Here is a 13104-nt window from a genome sequence, read left to right as displayed (position 1 = left end):
CCCCTGTTTATTTCTATTTACAGCAGTTAATACAATTATTCCCAGTCGTGACCTATTTAAGCGGTGCATGCTACGAGCCATTAGCATTCAGCGAGTCTACAAAGTTAGCACGTTGATGGATTTGTGAAAGGAGGTTGTGTTTTTTAGTGTGCGCGTAGGTGGAGGTTCAGAGGCCTCCTGTTTGTCTTCATTTAACTGATTTTCTGTTGCCATAGGAGCAGGCCTCTTTTTTTCTCGCATGAAAGTGCAGCACTTCAGAGCACGCCGTCTGGATTCAGATCTACAAGAAGGTGTCAGGGGAGTTGTCCAGGATTTTACACTTATCACCGCTTCCATTAGATGACTCGCAGCTCACTTTGGAGAAATGTTTAGTTTAAAATGTCTTTATTAAAGCAGAAGCGTTCAAGCGTACACAGTGAGGTGGTTTCAGTAGATCTTTTAAAAACAGCATGTATGCACTGAAGTATGCACAATAGAAGGAGCAGATTCTGTGATTGTTTAAAATGTCCATGTGGAAGATTTGTTATCCCTGTGTCTTGATATCGTTTGGAAGATTTGCTAAGCTGCCATTTTTTGTTGCTTTTGAATTATTGCCCGCTCCGAGAGCAGTTCAAAGACTTCACAGTAAATCCAAGAGAGAAGTCAGCTGACCATCCTGGACACAAGCCATCCTCTGACTGCTGCAGACCATTCCTCAAATCTAGTCAACCAAACAGATCACAGAGGGCCCTAAAGATCCCTCACTTGTTTGTTTTTTAACTGATGCACCCTCCTGTCTGTATCTGAAAGATAGGACAACTAAAGAGAAACAGAAAATGTTGTGAGGAGAGAGTGGTGGCGAATGTGCAGCAAGGATCAAAGGTCGGATTTGAACCCACGGCCGCTGCAGCGGGGACTGTAGCCTCCGTACATGGTGCATGCCACATAACCAAGGCCATCCAGCGCCCAGTATGAAGTTGATTTTAATGTAGATATAAAACAACAACAATTAAATACTGGTGCTCGCAGGAGTCAGCGTTTAGATTTGAGCTTTAATCAAGTCTGTACACCCACTTCAGTCTGCTGAGGTTAAAGAAGCTGATTCTTAGAAACCATAACTCATGACATCACAGCTACTTCGTTCTTTCAACATTCACTTAATCTGGAGGAATCATCGAGGGCATTTTCAATGATGTCGAGAGTACAATTAAAACAAAGAGGTGACGAAAACAAAGAATCAAAATACATTTTAAGTGACAGGAAAATCATCAAACAGAGGAGGAAAAAATGACAGTTACACTCATGAGCACATTCAGTCATTTGTAATCACTCTTATGTTACAGTTTTTATATGTTATGTGTTCCAGGTGTGTGCAGCTGCAGCACAAAAGGTAAAGAATGTTTTACCCATGTTAGAGTTTACTCGAGGTCTTAATTCTCACTAAAAGCTAACAACAAATCCCCCAACAACTCAAACAACCACATTGTTTTTTACTCTCTCTTTGTATGTCCAATTGATCCTTGATACCACCTCTCTAGAGTTTTTTTACTTCCTTTTCTCTCGTAGGTTCTTGTGGATCGTTGCAGATTATTGTGAACGTTCTTGACTCCAGCTGTCACAATTATTATCAATCATTTATAAAAATTCAGTTAGCAGACGCTTTTCTCCAAAGCAACGGAAATCTGTGAGTAAGTACAACTGGACTGATATTTCTAATATTATACATAATGTAATCATTATTATTATTGTAGCCATCAGTCTGCATTATCTGTTGTTGTTGCTCTGTTTGCTCTCTCTCTCTCTCTCAAAGCCGCACAGCAGACGGCTGTTCAACACGGCTCTGCTGGTTCTGCTCGAGGTTTCTGCCTGTGTTAAAATGAAGTTTTTCTTTTCTTTTCTGGTTCTCGGTGTATTCCTGTTTTTGTAAATAACATGAAGCGTATACAGAGTAAACTAGAGGCCTGTTTCAGGAAGCAGTGAGAGTCTGAATCTATTAAAGCAGCACAATGTTGGGGATAAAGGTAACGTACATTGAAATAGCCACTCAATCATATACTTTTATTCAAAAGCTTATGTCAAATATGATAAGGCTCCTCCCAGGAGTAGTTTGTTCTTATATTTCATAAGGCGCTGCTTCCAAGTCTGCTTTTCACCCGCTGGATTAAACACAATGAAAATAAATGATAGGTTCAACACAATTCCACCAGAGTTTACCTGTGATATTATAAGTCTGATTAAATAGCCTATTAAATAAATATACTACAATGAAACTATCGCACTGACTCGAGCAGCAGTTTTCTCCCACACCACTCCTCTCTTCTTTGTTGTGCTCCTTTTTTTTTTATTAAAACATGTTCATATACGTCGTATGTCCACATGAGGTTGTATAGTTCGAGAGGGAAAAGTATGAGGACCTTTTTGTCACCTGTTGCCATGGTGAATGGTAGTATCCGGGCTTCATTGATGTTGGCTTTTTATAGCTGTGGTGCACGCGCTGAACAACGAGTGAACCTACTTAGTGTTGACTGAAGAAACTCAAATCAGCTGCTCTGGAACCAGAAACTCAGAGTTCCCCTCAGAGCTCAGGGTAAGCTTTTGTAAAGTGTTATGAGACAACTTTTGTTAAGATTTGGTGCTATATAAATAAACATTTTCTGACTGATATTGACCTATAGGTGCACTTCTAAATGAGCATCACTATCAATGGCGGTCAGCACATCTTCATACATACCACTCATAAGGCATTACATGTTGAACAAATAGTTATGGTGTGATTTAATATAAGTTCACTGGTTACGTTATTGAACTTATTATTTTTCACTTATCCTTCTTGGGGAAGTCGCCTTGAAATGTTGTCCCACTTTGAGCTCAAAATCAGCTCTTGAGGACGAAAAAGTTGTTTCTGTTTTTTTGTTACCCATCTGTCACATTCAGACTTAAACTGGTGATTCTTTGTCTTTTCTCCATTAACTAACTACATTACTAGCTCTTTTTACTGGCCAGCTATTTTTGGGTTAGGGTTAGAGGTTAGAGGTTTTTACTGTTCTGATCGCCTCTCTTAGCTGATGGCTTGTTGGTTATTATTTAACATATTTCTGATTTAAAAAAAAAAAAAAAAAAACAACACAATGCCATTTTAAAAAATACTTTCAGAATGTTCCAAACACGTGTGGATATTTATAATCTTTCTCTAAAAGTAGGTTTAGCTACTCTGCAACCTTTTCATTTGCAGAAGTGGACCTGGTAACAACATTTCACCTACATGCTGATAAAAGTCAAAGACACACAGTAAAGGTCTTCAGAGAAACACGACTGAGGTCAGAGCGTGGCCTTATTCAACATTTAAACAGAGAACAGCATGTTGTCTGAGATTTCATCGAAACCTCAAAATTACACTGAAAAGGTGATGATTTGAAGTTTGTATTAAAGGTCTTGTGTGGTGTGATCTGTCCCTTTTCACAATGCCAGCGAGTCCTTTTGTAAAAGTGGGTCAATGGAGCTATTTTTAGTAGCCATCGCACGCTCTTTTTTACAAACAAGCAAAGGCACAAATTCAGGATGAAACATCACGCAGCAGCATTGAACAAATATTCCTGGGAAATGAAGGCGTATGGCTTCCCGGTAAATGGGGTGAACGATTTATCTGGTTTCAAACTTCACCTCTCGGCGGAGATGAGAAGCTGCGTGAGGGCATGAAATGACTGAAGGGGGGGTTGGGGCTTTGCCTCCTGGATTGGCTTTGATAAACTGGGGACTTGTAAGATTTGTAGGGCTCTCTGTTCTAAAGTGGGCTTCTGTTTCATCATCTCGGGGTCCCGGCTGCCTTGCGTGGCTACCTTGTTGTAATTCCTCCTCATTTTCTGGGTTTTTCTCTCACATCGCCTTTCATTCCCAAAGAAATCACATGAAAGGGAAGTGTTTGCAGCCGTCTCCTTTGTTAGAAGTGACACTGTGGGCGGTGATGTGATGGAGGCGTACCACAGACAACATCCTCACACGCACCTTACCGGTTTAATGTTCCGCAATTGCACAAAAAAGTTTGTCAACTAAACAGAGCATAAAGTGGCATATGTGCAAACAACAATCACAGCAGTGCAGGAGAGCAATTTATTCCGAGAGAAATGAAGGAGATAAACAATAAAAAATTAGGCCTGTTGCAGGATTACATACTGTTAATGATGGAGGGGGAAGCAGTGAATTTAGGCTTGTCTTGCAATCAAGCCCAATAAATCACATGAGGCTGTGCAGCGCCCCAACAAACGAGCGACAGAGCGTCAGTGGAGCAGAAGGCGATTTTTGCGGCAGAGCAGAAAATGCACTGTATTCCTACAGGCATTGCATGACAAATCTGTGAACTTCTACTAAGTAGAGGTGGAGCATTGTTTGTAGGAATTCCTGAATGGCTGTTTCACCTCAGGCAAACCGGAGACAAAGGAAACATAAGCATCATGAATTATAGCTCACGTTGCCCTTCAACTGAAGTTTTTAGTTAGACACCAAATTAAGGTGAGATGTTGCCGAGGCTTTAAGAAAGTGTGGCACTTTGCATTTTTAGAAGTGGCTCTTTGTGTTTCCCAGAGGACCTCACATACACGCCAGACACACTCCAGTACTGCAAACAGTGAACTCACATTCTGATGAAATATCTTAAATCACTACAACATACTCTTCACATTTTATATTTTTTATTATGTGGTTATAATGTTTAAAAGCTTTTCTGTCCTTGATTATCTGATCTGAATTGATTCTATTTTATAACCTGTCACTGTGATTTTCTTAACGGTTCGGACTTAAATACCTGAAACTAGAATTATTCTCAACACTGATAAGTACAAAGGTGTTTTACAGTCAGAATCTGTAATTTAAGACATCTTTCCCAGAAGAAGAACAGATAATGACCAAGTGGAAATTGTCTTTTTAATTGGCAATCTTACACCATTGTTATGTATTTATGTAGACAACAACAAAGAGAGAACACTTCATATGTGGGGAACTAACTATGGGGTGAGTTTAAAAATGATATACACAGTCATCACACAGTTGGTATTTTATGCAAACACACATTTTGAGAAAAGTATCACTATGCATACATTATTTCAATCTTTACAGTGTGTTTTTCAGAGTAAAGCACTCTTTACAATTTTTATGTATTTGAAGCACAATATGCTATTTTCTTCCTGGAGTGCCGAGGATAAACAGCATCATTAGCTTTGGATGCTAAATGTATGCATAGCTTTGTTTTCATATTTAGAAAATCATTCTTACACATACTTAATTTCTGTAGCAGTAAAATGTATTGTCCACTTTGCTCTTCTTTTAGTCTTAAAAGAACACAATTTTCAGGGTTTTAACGCTAATTATTTTTAACTTGTTTGGAAGGGACTTTTCTCGTTTTATGGCACATCATTTTGTGCCAAAAGTGATATTTTTCCCCGTTTCAGAGAGCTGAATTGTGGGAAAACATATAGTGACCGAAAGGAAAATCAAGCGAGCAGCATGTGAGCAAACCCTCAGCAGTGTAATACCTTCATCCCTGCAGTCATAGTGACAGAGGTTGTGTTTCCAGGAAACCCAGCTAATATTACTCACCTCCACTGAAACCCTCATGATGTAATAACTAGGAAACCTCAGAATTCATGTGAAGAGATTTCGCTTTCCTGTTGAGGCATGGGCAGTGAGAGATTAAAAAAAGAAATTAAAAAGAAATGCTAATGCTGTTTTGCAGAAACTAACGTCTGATATAGTTTTTATTTAGTTTATTAAGGTTATGTAACATCAAACAAACACAGCAGGAAGCTGACAATGCCCAAAATATGTTGCCTTGCTCAAAGGCAGCAGTTAAGAATAAATGTGTTACTTGCCACCCTTAATTCATCAGCTCAGATTTGGCTTTCATCCTCCTCCTGTTACCCTGCACATATCAAAGCAATCATTTCCTGGCTAATTTTCAGCACCAGTCACACTCGGGCTCTGGGCTAAAGTGCCACAAACATGAGTCAGAAACATCCAGAAATTCCCTAATGAACTCTATGAAACATGAGATATGGGATTTTGGGCCTCCTGCTGCTCGGTTTTGGCCAGCGGAGCAGTCAGTGTGTCCAGAGTGACACAGTATGTCACAGGGAGACTGTTTGGATTGGTAATGACATCTCCCAGGAGGGCTTGTCTGCTTTACAGTTAGAGGTGATGTGAGAAAGATGAGACAGAATCAGGATGGCAAGGGCGGAAGAAAGAGTGCAAAGCATGATGACATGAACGATAGTATTGGAGTATGCTGGAATGTAAGGATCGATAAATCATAGTCGCTGTCAGCTAATAAGCAAACATTAGCAGATGAGTTCATACATGTTAAACATATAATCACACATGTACAACATGAACACATACATTCCCTGTGCTCCCGCTCTCCCTGCTCTGCTGCTGTTTTATCATCACTGGAACAACACTGCCCCTCAGTGGCCGGTTTGTCTCTCCCTCTGGACAAAAAAAAAAAAAAATCATTGCAAGGTTGGCTTAAGTGCACTCACACAGCTCTTAGCCCTGTGTGATATTTGCACCATAACTGAACTCATGAGGATCACTTGAGGTTTAGTCCCTATGGGGGGAAACGCTTTGCATGCTTAAATGTGGAGCATGGGGAAGGAATTTGGGGTGAATGTCTTGTTTGAACCGTTCGTATATACCCTCTTCTGCTGTTACGATTTAATACCATGCCATCTATTATTACCCAAGTGGTATTTACACAATCTCTAACTGTTACTTTTAAACATTGCATACTTCACTGGAGCTAGGTTTCAGCCTCAGGAACTATGTAAACATTTTAATATTCTCCTCTGCATCTCATTGCCTCTGCTCTGACACTGAAACCTCTTTTTAAACAACAGTGTGCTTTGAACACTGTCAGATTGTATTGCTTTTCTACTGTGCATTCTGCCATGCATTCTTTGGTGGCTGGATTAGCCTGCAGAGGACCTTCTTAAAGACAGGAGATAGAGAATTAAGACAGGCCTGACTTAAGGACCTTTACATGTTGTTATTGTAACTGAAGAAGACGATTTACTTTATTGATCCCTGCAAGGGGAAATTCTGTTTTTACACTCTGTTAATGAGTCATGTAACACACACACAGGCTGACATATAGTACAAACAGGATCCTATGAACTTGCATTAATAGAGAGATGTCAGAGTGAGGGAGCTGCCCACAGCGGGCGCTCCTGAGCTGGTGGTGGGGGGAGGTTTGGTGCCTTGCTCAAGGGCACCTCTGCAGTGCTCAGGAAGTGATCTGGCACCTCTCCAGCTACCAGAACAAAATTTGGTCCGCACTGGGACTTGAACCGGCAACCCTCCTGTTCCCAACCCAAGTCCCTACAGACTGAGATACTGCCGCCTAGAGGAACATTTTCCAATGCTATGTCAAAGTGAGCAGGAGGTGGGGCGCTGGTGGCGCAGTGGTTATTGTGTGCACCCCATATATGGAGGCTATAGTCCTCCAAGCGGGGGGCCCAGGTTCGAATCCCGCCTGTGGCTCCTTTCCCGCATGTCATTCCCCACTCTCTCTCTCTGATTTCCAACTCTAACCACTGGCACAAAAAGCCCAAAAATAAATCTTGAAAAAAAAAAGAAAAAGTGAGCCATCAGGGTCATCAGGGTCCCTGGTTGTCTGGGGAAATGGGGTGTCACCTACTTTCCTGGTTTACAATCCAAACTGGCGCCAACCTAAATCTACACTTGTTAGGTTCAATTGACTGAACCACATTTTTATTCAAATGTCTTTTATTGAGCAAGTGAATTGGACATACATTCAACAATATATTCCAGACTCATTTGAATGGTTATTGTGCATGTAACCCTGATGTTATTTGAAGCTCAGATATTTTGATAGGGACTTAATCAGATTTGAAAAAACTCTGTCATAGAAAGAAAAAGGCTCAACATTTTTTGGGAAAACGCGTTATGTTTCCTGGCCAAGTCCGACAGATATAGATACATCTGTCGGTCTATTGAGGTAAAGCCAGCCTGCTAGCTGATTTTCATGTACAGACCATAGACTGTACACACTCAAAGCAAAGGGAACACTTGGCTTAGTTCTACAAAACATAATTAAAATAAAACAACCAAGCAGGCAACATGAACAAATGGGAAGAACAAGAAAACCACATGTTACATTGACTATGGAGCACTGTCCTGCAGCAGGTCTGATAACATTTGATAAACCTACTCAGCAGGTAACAAGAACGTTTTGTCATGCTTTCAAAGTAAACAGTTTCAAACAAACAAAAACTAGATATCCTCATGGTTCAGGGAAATGGTTAAAATGAACGTAATGCAGTCAGGAAGCAGGGAAGAAATCTATGTTTTTATTCCGGACACTTTTTAATAAAAATGATAAATCAGATAAAATTATCAAGTGTGATCATCCACCAGGATTTTCTTTTGTATTTTGAAGGCCTGCAACATAACCACTGCCCCTCTGTAGGCTTGAGTCCAGTGGGTAGTTGCAGGATTGCAAAACTGGACCCTTGCAGATCTACTCTACTAAGTGTTACACATTATAAGAAGACAGTTTCCCTCACTGTTGGAAAGGAAGACTAAAGTTTGCTTCTTGTCTTGACCTTCATATTGAAGGTAGCTGGATAATAAGAAACATTGCTTAATGAAGTATACTGGTGTAAATGTTGGATTGTACTTAGAGGTACCTAAAGGCCTTTGACTGTGCAGCAATTTTGCCAAAGGGTTGACAACTTATCATCAAACTGAAAATATGTTTGCTGTCATGAATTTCTGATCTTTCTGACCTTTAGGCATAAAGAAGCAAAAAAGATTTGCACACCAAGAGCTCCCGTTTGAAGGATTTATTAACAAGTGACGTTTTGAGCCAACATGCTCTCTTCAGACAAGGTGCTTAGCTCTCTGACCTCACAACAATACTGCTTCCAAGGGTTAGGGTGGCAAGCTTTGTGTAACTCTGGTGTAAAATATAGTCTATAGCTAAGGCTGGCTGTTTGTCCTGCTTCCAGTCTTAATTCAAGCTAACCATTTGGATTTACATGGACTGGCAGCTCGCTATCGTTCATTATTATTGTATCATTATGGTATCATATTATCATATCATGATAGTTTCTTTGCTGCAGCCTCACCTAGTGCTTGTTAAAAAGTATTTTGTAACTTTGTATAAAGCTAGGCTAGCAGCTTCTTCCTGCTTTAGGTCTTAAGATTAAGCTAACGGCCTCTGTCCTCTATGTTCATACCAATAGGAGAGCAGGGTCTACATATTTCCCAGTATATGTAAGAACTCCTTTAAAAAAAACTTTTAAACTATTTTTATTTTGCTATTTTCTTCTTCTTAAACATGTCTACTAGTTGCACTCAGCTGTGTTTTACGTGCCATCTCTTAACCCTGAATGTGAGCCAATGAATCAGGAGCCATTCATGCAAAATTTTGTTTGAGATCTGGACGCGAAAGGTCAGGGCCTTCGTCCTTTTATCTTTGAGAAATAACAGCCACATGTCACTGAGATTTATGTGTGTATTATGACTTTCAGGCTCAGCAGGCACCGAACACACTCTCCTCAAACTCTCCATCGTTGACCTAAAATGTCCCCGTGAACCGTACCTGACAGGTCAGGTCGCGTCCTGCCCGTCTTAACGGCCAAGGTCAAGGGAAACAGTTGTCTGCAGTCATCTGGAAGTGGAGCCTGTGGGCTGTAAACACTGTGGTCAGCTCGCGGTCAATACGTGCAGCTCTCCCACGCCACATCATTGTCAAGTCAAAACAACATGCAGGGGTCCTGAGATGCAAATCACTGTCTGAAAGGATTAAGTGAAGTTCAATTGACATGCAAAAGTTAACTCTGGGTAGAAACTACGATAATGTCTTTAACATTATTTGACCTTCTTCTCTAGGAAATAGTTGTGTAAGGAAGTATATAAATGTCTTCCTGTCTCGTAGCCTGATGCAGTTTTGCATAATATTCAAATGATCTAACTCAAACTGAATCCCTGACAACAATGCACCTTTATTTTCAGCTTCTTTTTTCTATCATCTGTTAATAAATGTTTGGAAATGAAAGAAGACCTTGACATGGACTCAGGCTGTTTGCCATGCTGGGTTAAATTAAAGTCCTCTGTGGAGCTTTTTGCTGGGCTAAAACATTGAAGGTTAGGAGTTTTCCGGCTCATCAGGCTTCAGCTGAGTTAATGAACCCTCGTGGCCCGGCCCCCGCGCTCTGGTCTGAGCATTACTCACGGGCTAAGCAGGGGAAAAAGAAGCTGCCAGTGTTGCTACGCCTCAGCGAGCCACTGCACACACACGGATCATGACTGTGGAAGTTACAGGGTCACAGAGGTCTGCACAACATCTGCTGATCCCGTGTGATATCTCAGGAGAGTTAAATCGGGCTTCGCCGCAATATGGATAAACAAACACAAACATGCTGGGACATAATTGAATTACTTCCATCCACCAAGAACACTGGAGATGAAGGGTGGATGCCCCTGGACATGTTTGTGTGTTTGTTAGAGCTGTGAAGTCAAATGATGTCATCTCACAGAAGATCTTCTGGCCCAGATTCAACCATTTCACTTTGATTCACAGAAGTGTACAACACGCCCATCATGGAGTGATACAATCTCTATTTACAGATTCTACAAAAAAATGTAGAATGTGTGGGGGTCTGGATGGTCAGCATGGGAAGTGTTCTTGTTTCAGTTTGTTGTAGTCCGAGCTGTGTTGAACAATTAGGTATCAGCAGGCTTTAGTACAGGAGAAACAGTCCGTGTGGACAGCCAAAACAAGGCAGAACGTTTTTTTGCGCTAATGACATACCAGCTCATATAAGCGGTAATCTAATGACGTTTTATTGATCTACGCTGACAAGCCATTTGAGATCAAAATGATTTCAACTTGCACGAATTAGCTTGAAGCTGTGTTGGTAAAGCTAATTAGCGTTTAGATTTCACGACTTCCTGAAATACATCAGAAATTATCAATCCGACCTCCATTCAACAAGCAAGCATCTTAAAAGTTGTTTTCTTCTTGACGACAGACTTGACAAAGCTTGCATGTTCACTTTTTACAAATCTGCATCATGATGTTGTTTCAGCAGACTTATGGTAATAGGGGACAAAGCACCAGAATCCAACGCTGAGATGATAGTGCTGGATGATAGAGGCAGCGTCAGTGCTTGTCCGATGATTACATCGCTTATTGCTGCGTAGGTGTAATGTAAACATCATCACCCTTGCACGCTTGCTAACTTTCCTGAATATGTCCTGCTGTATTCCCACATCGGCTTATCCTGACTTCACAACAACATTTTACCCATGGACCTGCAAGGAAAGTTACGGTAATATTTCAGTGACCAAATCGGCCGTTGACATTCACACATGCTCACCCCACAGATTTCTGGATTTTTTAAATTTGTAAATGTTAAATGTACTTGAGCTTATATAGTGCTTTTCTAGTCTTCTGACTACTCAAAGCGCTTTTACACTGCAGGTCACAGCTACACATTCAAACACATTCACACACTGATGGCAGAGGTTGCTTTGTAGTGAGACCATCAGAAGTAACTAATCCCATTCATACGCCGCCGATGAAGCAATGGGAGCAATTTGGGGTTAAGAGTCTTGTCCAAGGACCCATCGGACTTGAGGCTGCAGGAGCTGCAGGATTCTCCACTATGAGCAGTCTCTTTCTCCTAGCATGCCATCAGTGTATGGATGTGGTGTGAACGGGTGAAGTAGTCAGAAGACTAGAAAAAGGCTGTACAAGCTCAAGTCCATTTACCATTTGACCATTTCAAAGCTCCATTAGGAAGTTAATATGAAATGGTGTGCTGTTTTTAATGAAGCCAATACACAAAACCATTTGGATACACTCAAAATATATTATTAACTTATGAACATTAACTGCACTTATCTACGAAGAAGAACACATGCTGCTTTACTCACCATGCAATTACAGAGCATTACATTCAGCGCTGTTTCATCGAAAACATCCACCGGAATTACAGCATGCATTATTTAACTTATTATTAATTCATGGTCAATTCCATCGGTGATAAACATTTATGTCTCTAAAAAGCACAAAAATAAACTGCATGTAGAGATGAAGCATATATTTGAGGAGATACAGTACAGACTGAAACGCTTACAGCTTGGCAACAGAGAGCTTTTCCAGTTATGCAGTGTTGATTACTTGGCCTAGATACAACAATATGGATTATTCTTATCCTCGCTTGTGATGCATCATGGGGCAAAGGGTTTTTAAGTTCACTGGTTTACATAAAGCATGCAACATCAAATATCCAATGTTATGCTGCCATCATGCTGAGATTTTTCCATAAAACTTCTGTAATTCAATTAAAATCTGGTGTCTAGTTATTATAGAGTCAAAGAGGGAAACAGCAGCGAGGACATTTATAGATTTCAAGAAGATTGTGAGAAATTCTAGCTCCCTGCACTTGTGTTTTCATTTGAGTGGAAGAAAATCCAGAGATTTCATTATTAACCCATCACTGAAGCAAAGAAGCTCTGTTTGATTAGAAGTAATTACTTGACCGCAGACCCAAAAAAAAAAGCCTTAAATGGGATTTGGACTGAAAGCTACTGGCCATTCACACAACACTAAAGAGCATGTAAATCTCCGCCTGCGGTCCGTGGGAGTAGCTAAGCAGCCGTGCAGAAAAGAACGCCTTTAGAAATCTGTCTACATTTCTTTGACGGCTGCAGATTACAATTGGATTGGTTTTAAACTTCCACCAAGGCGCTGGAAGAGCTCCCTGACAGAGTTTGGATTGGGAATGAGTGGCCTTACTGTATGCTTATATGTCACAAAACATTAGCTTACGCGCAGACTGATGTTTAAATGGTGATGCTATTCAAGGATTTGTGGGTGGGAAGAGTCTTATTCGCTTTCAATGATCTGGTTCATCCAACAATTGCTTGATTGTGTTATTGTCCAGCTGAATCATGAATGCCATTCACTGGTATTTTAGGAAAGATGTAAAGGCAGAGCATAAGCCTTGAAAGATGAAAGAGAGAGCTACATCTTTCATAAAAAGTATAAAAAGTGTGTAGCACAAATCTGCAAGGTTAATCAAGGCAGCAGCTAACAGCGCAGTG

This window comes from Labrus mixtus, chromosome 3 (assembly GCF_963584025.1).
Source record: "Labrus mixtus chromosome 3, fLabMix1.1, whole genome shotgun sequence".
NCBI classification, from domain to species: Eukaryota; Metazoa; Chordata; class Actinopteri; order Labriformes; family Labridae; genus Labrus; species Labrus mixtus.
Note: the sequence above shows the minus strand (reverse complement) of the source record.